Source organism: Lactuca saligna, chromosome 8 (genome assembly GCF_052625555.1).
Source record: "Lactuca saligna cultivar CGN05327 chromosome 8, ASM5262555v1, whole genome shotgun sequence".
NCBI classification, from domain to species: domain Eukaryota; kingdom Viridiplantae; phylum Streptophyta; class Magnoliopsida; order Asterales; family Asteraceae; genus Lactuca; species Lactuca saligna.
This window is the reverse complement of record NC_136424.1, coordinates 46,111,401-46,118,079: the sequence shown is the minus strand read 5'-3', so window position 1 is coordinate 46,118,079 and position 6,679 is coordinate 46,111,401.

Sequence of the window (6,679 nt, the reverse complement as noted above, 5' to 3'; positions counted from 1 at the left end):
TTGTATTCCTTATTTATCTTATTGTATTTTATCAATTATATATAAAATTCCGCTCTACCATAATTGCTGGTACGATTTCATAAAACTTACACGGTATCAACCAAAATTTAGGGTTTTTGCCTCCCCCTTGTGAGCACCGACTTCAAGTTTATCACATACCTGGTGAGATTTTCTTTTCATAACCATCATGCTTTTTTCTTCTTTTTCAATCAATGATGTGTCTCTACCCATGGCTACTGATTTGCACATGATTACAATCAAACTATCATTTCTAGTTACTTGTTGTGGAAGAATCATATGATTCCTATTCTCACATATCAGAATCTTTATCCCACATGGATGGTTTCTCTGTTTTGCCTCCAATTAAATTCTTCAATATGGTAAAGAAATTACAAATTCTGATTACGGCTTATGGTTATCTGTTGATCAATGTGACGCCCTCATTCTTAACATTTGTTTGACTGAGGAAGTGGTTACTGAAGTTCTTATACTCTCTCACGTTAGAGAGATATGGTTAGCCCTTGAATCGGCCTATAGTAATACCTATGTTGAAAAAATGCAAAACCTTCATGATCAACTTCGACAACGCATAAAAGGAATCACTTTCGTTGCTGATGTTGGTAGAAAATTTAAGAATGTTTGTGATTAGCTTGCAGCTATAAGTCACCCAATGGATGAAAAAGATAAGCTTCATTGGTTTTTATGTAGACTTGGGGCATCTTTTGAGACTTTTTCTACAACCATACGTACCTCCAAACCATAACCTGTATTTTAAGACTTGCTTTCTCAGGATGAGAGTCATGAAATTTTCTTAAAGTTACATTATGGTTCTACACCACCACCTGCCGTGTTTTATGCTCAAAATTCTCAGCCTAATTACAACTCTAAGTGTCATGGCCAGTCACCCCAATTATATCATGGAGGTAACTTAGGTGGCAGAAAACATGTTACTCGTCGTCCTCCACACTATCAACTTTGTCGTCAAAACATACATTATGCAGAAGCTTATCCTACTTTATACAGTTACGCCAAGAAAGCACCATATCCGGATGTGAATCTAGCACAAGAATTTTAGGTTCAATGTCATGTGACTTAATCCGCTCCACACCAGTATGTTGATTCAGGAGCAACTGCTCATGTGACTCTTTCTCAAGACACTATCCGACATAGTGCACCATACTTGGGTAATTCCAAAGTTACATTTGGAAATAGTATTCTCTTCCTATTTTTCATATTGGTACTAATACATTTTCAAACCATATTAAATTGAAATATGTCTTGGTTGTTCTACATCTCAATAAGAATCTTTTGTCCATAAGCAAACTCACAAATGAAAACTTACTAGATGTTTTATTTTCTCAACCCTTCTTTCAGATTCAGGACAGGCACAAGAGACAAGTTCTAGCAGAAGGAAAATGTGAATATGGTTTATATGTTCTTGAAGAGGGACATAAAGCTCTGGTTTCAGTTTTAAGTTCAGGTTCTAGAGCCTCCTTGGCATAAGAGACTAGGGCATTTTTCCTATGATGTTATTGATAGGTTTATAGGTAACAAAAATTTCATGTGGCGGAAAAACTTAACACTTAAATTCACATACAACCTATAAGGATCTATGTTTTCTCTATTGAACTTATAAATAAGAACAACAAAATAAGAACCCTAGAAACCCTAAATAACTTTTTGAAATTACTAAAGAAAAGGTTTAAGGTTACATAGCTTTTAGTTGTTATAGTAAACTACTAGAATTCTCCTTTGTTGAACTCTTGAAAGCAAGCAACACAAGTGTCGTGCCTCTAATGGAATCACACCCAATGAATGCAAAAGAGAAGATTCAAAAATAACTAAGAGGGGACAAACTATAGGAGAGTTCGTCCACAAGGAGGGAGAAAGTAGTGGTGAAAAACCAAGCCAAGAATAAGCAAGGAGGAATGAAACCCTAAGGCCATATTTATAGTATTGGATACCTCCTAGGGTTTTATCCTCAAACCCATATGGGATAGGATAGCCCTATGAACGAAATTTCCCTTATCCCAAAGGGAATTTTTGTCCACCACCCTTCTACCTAGGGTTATAGAATATTCCTGATATACCAACTACTGATTAATTGATATTCAATCCTTCTATTAATCAAACTATTAATTAATTCCCAAATTGTTTTTCCAATTAGTTTCTAATTAATTATTAAACAATGATAATTAATAAACTAATTCCACCTTTATTAATTCCACTTATTTTGAGTCTTGAGGGCAACCTCAAAGGACTTTGCTACTATCAATTCATGTATATACCAATTTTAGTTATGGTCTTAGACACCTAATCCAACTGTCTCCCACTTGGATAAGTCTAATAACTATAATTGCCAGTATAACTTTTGAATCGATCAGTAAATTGTAGCTTCCAAAAGTCGTTGCCGAACTCTGACCCAGTCAGTTACATATCCTAAAATAAGTGATCAAATATTCCTTCATTCTTCAAGATATCGTAAGGACATGAGATATGGATTATAATCAATCTCAATGTCCAAGACTTTGTTTCCCGATTTCTGATTTGTAATGACATAGAACTTCCAGTTGAACACATCAATTTAGGTGTTGTTTGTTTTTTCTCAGACAAAATGTCTATAGTCTACGGACCACATCTGTAGACATCTGCAGTAGAAGAGGTGGACCAAACGTCTGCAGTCTGAAAAAAAAAGATTGTTTGTTTTTTTAACATCTGCGGGCTATTAAAATAAATTGAAATCTGAATAATTTGGTTTTTTTAACTTCAAAGTGATTTTTTTAATATTTTTATGACTTTGTTATAAATAATTAACGAATCTAGATCAACTTTTATATATTATTGTATAAAAATAAAAATAAAAATGATATGAATTAACGTATATATTTCATAAAAACCAACAATTTTGGTTGCAAAGTTATAAATAAACATTATAATTAGTGATCAAAGAATTTGATACATAAATCAATCGAAATAAACTTTGATTTTTTCAATTAAATCCATTAAAAACGTACCATAAATATTTTCTCGAGAAATTGACGATACTGTATTAAATAATGTTTTACAAAATTTGGCAAAAAAATATAAGAATATATTATGATTTTTTTTCATATTTATATAAACAATTTCAACGACTATTATTGTAATGAATCTTTATTTATAAATTTGTCAAAAATATCATATTTGTATCGTCGAATGTTTTTTTTTTTTAAGTTTTGTAATTTTTTTTCAAATTGTTTATCATTAATAAAGTTAGAAAAATATAAATTAAAAAAAATTAAAATAAATAAATAAATATATATATATATATATATATATATATATATATATATATATATATATATATATATATATATTAGGCTAGAAGATGTCTGAAAATATTAGAAGACTCTAGTCCACATCTGCACCAAGAAGAGGGCGTACAGACATTTTTAGGTCTGCAATCTTCAAAAAAACAAATAGTCTACAAAGGCTAATATATGCGCGTGGTCTGCACGGCGCAGACAAAAAACAAATCATCGGAGTGACACTATAAGTCACGCAGATCTGCAGACAAAAAACAAACACTACCTTAGTCATGTTCGGAGTGACACTATAAGCCAACACCAAATCATCGGATGGCCCAGAGATATCGCTTTTCCCGTTAGGGAAAAAGGAACAAATAAACGTTGACTTATATGCTTGCACTATTTACTCATCAAATCATGCATGACAATATGTTTCATAACATCAAGTTACTGATGCGTTTACGCATTACTAATGCACAACCGACTTGTAAATTACAGCTAATATATCTCTGTTTTAAGAATATAAGATATTATCTTCTCGAATTACTCGTGATATAATCCATGGAGTAGTTCTCTGAGCGTGGGTTTATCTAATTCTTAAATCTCCATTTCTAAGTACTCATGAACATTGCAACAATACTATTGCTATGTCGAAACCCTTCAGACAATCTACAATCCAATTCATGAAAGCCTTAATTCACTACTTACTTCCAAAAGCACGAACGACTGTGGAGTTTGAATAATTGAATTATTGAGGAAGCAAAACATGTAAAGTGAAACATAATAATAGACTACCTAATTATGGTCTAAAGATATTGACTATAAATAATCTTTATTATTTAATCACCATAAGAATTACGACTTTATTCATTGTATAATGTTTCGAGCAATCAACTAACCACTTGAATTAAATAACATCAGTCATGTCATGTTATGAACATGCATACTATGCCTCTCTATGACATTCCTTTGTGAACAGATAAACTACACATTATTCCAATGATAGTCATTTCAAAATTTCAAATTCTTGTCACTATCTAAAATGTATTGGAATTCCAACCTTACATGCATTGACCTTCTGTGATGTCGAGGCTTCAAAGTCATAAAAAATGAGCCTATAATATTACAAAATGTTCCATTGGAACTTTGTTACTAGAAACAATTCTATGGTAATGAAGTTTAAAATTCAAGGCACACTTCTTGAACACTTATCTTATATTAAAGTTTCCAATTCACATGTAGAGTTAACAATCAATTCTCATTATGGAAACATTTCCATATTCCCATATAACCATCAATTTTAACCAAGAATCATCTCAATCCAAAACATGTCACTATGTTCCTCCTAAACAATACCATACCTTTAACTGTCCACAAGAAACCAATCTTCAGTAAACCTCATACTATTATTTATAGTTTGTAAGTCCCCAATCTGCTTGTGTATCAATCAGATCCGTTTGATGGTGCGTAATCCCAATCAAACAGATGATGCCAAATCAAAATAGAAGAGAAGGAGAAGAAGAATAACTTGAATCTATGATGTATTTAAAGATATGAGTGATGCTCCATACACATTAGATTCTCTCACATACACTAATCTTCTATCTAGTTTCTCTCTCTAGCAAATGCTCTCATTCTCTAGCTCCCTTTTCTCTCAAACACTCCTTACCCTATATATATGAGACAGTTTTACGACCGTACACCCGTGTACGGCCGTACACACAACCATAAACACTTATATAGCCGTAAACATTGAGCTGCTTACGGTCCTAGACATAAAAAAAAACATTTTTCTAGAAAAGAAAAGTATATACCATAATTTTGACCCAACAATCTCCCTTGGTTTATAGCTTTCTTTTCTAATTGACCCAACAAACTCCCCCTAAAAAGCTAGTTGGCTTTTCTTGTAAATCTTCTTGGAGTTTGGCTTCAGCTTTAATCTTCGATATCTTCACGACTTCAAGATGCACATATGAATCTTCAATAAATGACTTCATCTCGAGCAGTTGGGTTTTCTTCAAAATTTGACTCTGAACGCACATTGGGTGATGAGGCTTCTTGATAAGATTTTTGGAAGATAGCGCTTTCAGCTTGAGAATCTTCAGAGAGAACAACAGAGAGAACTAATCTTCTAGATCACATCAACATGTTCATAGATAGCAACAAATTGATTGAGGAGGCTTCAATGTAACTTGACGCATAATCTTCAAGTCAGTTTCATCTTGCTTATTGGGTTGTAGGATTGATTGTTGAAAGAATAATCTTCACTTCTTGCTCCTTCGAATGAGAATTCTTCGATGATCACAGATGAAGCTTCGGCTCAGAAAATCTCGATACAGTCTCCATGAGTCTCATCTACACTTGAATTACAAAACAAAACTAAAACGTGAAAACTTATGCATAGGTGAAAACTTATGATCACAGTTGAAAGAATAATTTTTTGGATTTTTCATATTTTCTGAACAAGAAATAAAATAGAAATAACACTATTTTTGGATTTTTTTAAATTTTCTGATTTTTGTTTGATTTTTAAATTTTTTGATTTTTGTTTGGTTTTTTTAATTCTCCCCCTAAATTTATGCATAGGTGAAAACTATGAACAAATTTAACAAAAACACAAATATTTGGGATCAAAGTTGTGAGACAGTCTTCAGTTTCTTTATCAGTACCTTCACATTCATGAATAGATCTGGTCAATTATCGGTATTGTGGTCCACTTAAACGTGAAAAATATTGACAAACTTTTCTAAATAAACCATTTAGCTAACGACGACCATGGGTATTGTTGTCCACTTAAATTAAGCAGTGAGATCTACATACAACCTCTTAAATGGTTCAAGTTTAGTTGCACTAGAACATGTTCCCCAATTCCTGATATACCCTAGTTATCAAGAACTTCCCAAGGACTCCTTACTTTAGGTAAGTAAAGAATTATTAAGGAGGAAGACAGATTCAGATGTGCATATGTTGTATCCCAGGTTGGATGTCTTCTAATAACACAGAGGGAACAACATATGACTAACATAGATAGGGGGTTAAAGAGGTGGTAGAGTGCATATGTTGTGTCCCAGGTCAGATCTTCCGATCACACAGAGGGGAAAATGTAACACCTGTAGATCCAGGCTAGTCAACTTAGAAACGATAAGCATCAAAAATGAATTTTTATGGAAGATTATTTATAAGGATTAATCTTAACTAAGATTTATTATATGTTACAAGGTTTCTGTGCATATAAAGAATGATGCAATCCGAGTTATAACGAAGAAGTTATGACCTATCGAAGTTTCACGATAGAACCGATACGACACAGTGCGACGTAAATAGTGAATTTACGTTAGAGCAATATTTGGCCTTAGCAATCTAAATTAAAGTCGTAGAATATGTTAATCTGA